Source organism: Hermetia illucens, chromosome 5 (assembly GCF_905115235.1).
Source record: "Hermetia illucens chromosome 5, iHerIll2.2.curated.20191125, whole genome shotgun sequence".
NCBI classification, from domain to species: domain Eukaryota; kingdom Metazoa; phylum Arthropoda; class Insecta; order Diptera; family Stratiomyidae; genus Hermetia; species Hermetia illucens.
This window is the reverse complement of record NC_051853.1, coordinates 39,491,311-39,492,786: the sequence shown is the minus strand read 5'-3', so window position 1 is coordinate 39,492,786 and position 1,476 is coordinate 39,491,311.

Below are 1,476 nucleotides of genomic sequence, written 5' to 3'. Positions count from 1 at the left end.
TATCTGAAATATACTTTTAATTTTTTAATATACTTCCATTTTCTTAATAGTTTCGAAAATGAATTTGTTGGTTGTTGGTGGTGTTGGTTGGATAAATTCCAATATCTAACAGTTCATTTTTCAAGTAAAACCTGATATATTTATAATCAATTCGGAAGCGTTGCAGAGTCCAAAAGGCCATTGAAGAGTTGAAGGTGTTTAAAAGATCTAATTGGCATTTACCAACCGTGCGGGCAAAATTATTCCACTTCGGTGACCATGCAGACTCGCCAGTATAAAAGTGCAGTTTCACAGAACTGTCCGCAGACTCATGATTGCAGGTCATTATGTTCAGGAATGTGGGTCGAATTTTTAACAATACTGTAAGAATGTGAGGAAGACAAGGGCTGATGCTCTAAGATAAAGCAGCCGAAATGAGAGGACCTTTATTTGTAGTAGAAGATTTGAACTCTAAGGCAATTGAATGGAGTACGCAAACGGTAGACACAAGAAACAGGTGTATTTTAGGCATGGCTGCCAGGCTAGAGCTAATTGTAGCAAACACAATTTTTAGAAAATCAGGATACGGGGGAATCCCTTCCGGACATCAAACTATTATCAGAAAGTCCGGAGAGACTGATCGAAAATTGGGATTTATTAAAGGAGAAGAATTTACCAATATATCACCTTGAGTTGAGTACCGCCTCAGACAATCTTCATAACCAAGACGCAAGAGGACAGAGCACAAAAAGTAGAATACCTCGAAGATGGCTAGTAGAAATATGCTAATACAGACACAATAGGAGTAGCAGCAGTAGGAGTCAGTAGCAAATCATCCAATGGTACAACCCCTGAATTTTTTGTGCTGGAACAAATCCAGATATTGACGGGTATTCTTATCTGCTTGGTTATACTCAAAAATAAAAAGGCAAAATTCGAAGAACTCCGGGATAATCTAAATAGCAATCTTTGGAGAGTTAGAGTGCAAAATGGTCACGTGGAAGCTGGAAAACAAATCTACAAATACGTTAATGGACAAGTTTTCAATGCTTTGGCTTTATAATAATAATAATAATCGTTGGCGCAGCAATCAATATTGGATCAGGGCCTTGAAGTGTGTTAGAGCACTTCATTCAAGACCGTAACGGTACACCACAGTAGACTGTAGGAGGCAATGTGGTCAGCATTGCGCTCGCCCGAGATTATTACCCTGATTTGATTCAGATACTAATTCACATCTGATTCGACTGGTATCCGACATCCAGTCATGATAACAAATCCCTCTGCGTGAGATTTGAACCGCGACCTTCCGACCACTCAGCTATCCGGACACTGGCATTATCTTTAGCCTTAAACAAATTTTGAAAATTCAAGTGTTTGGTCTTTTCTTATTCAATTCACCATAGGAAACCAAAAACTATTGAAAGTTGTGAACACATCCCTAGCCAAAGGACCATATTCTAAAACGTGGATATCGAGGTGGGAATGAGAAAAAAA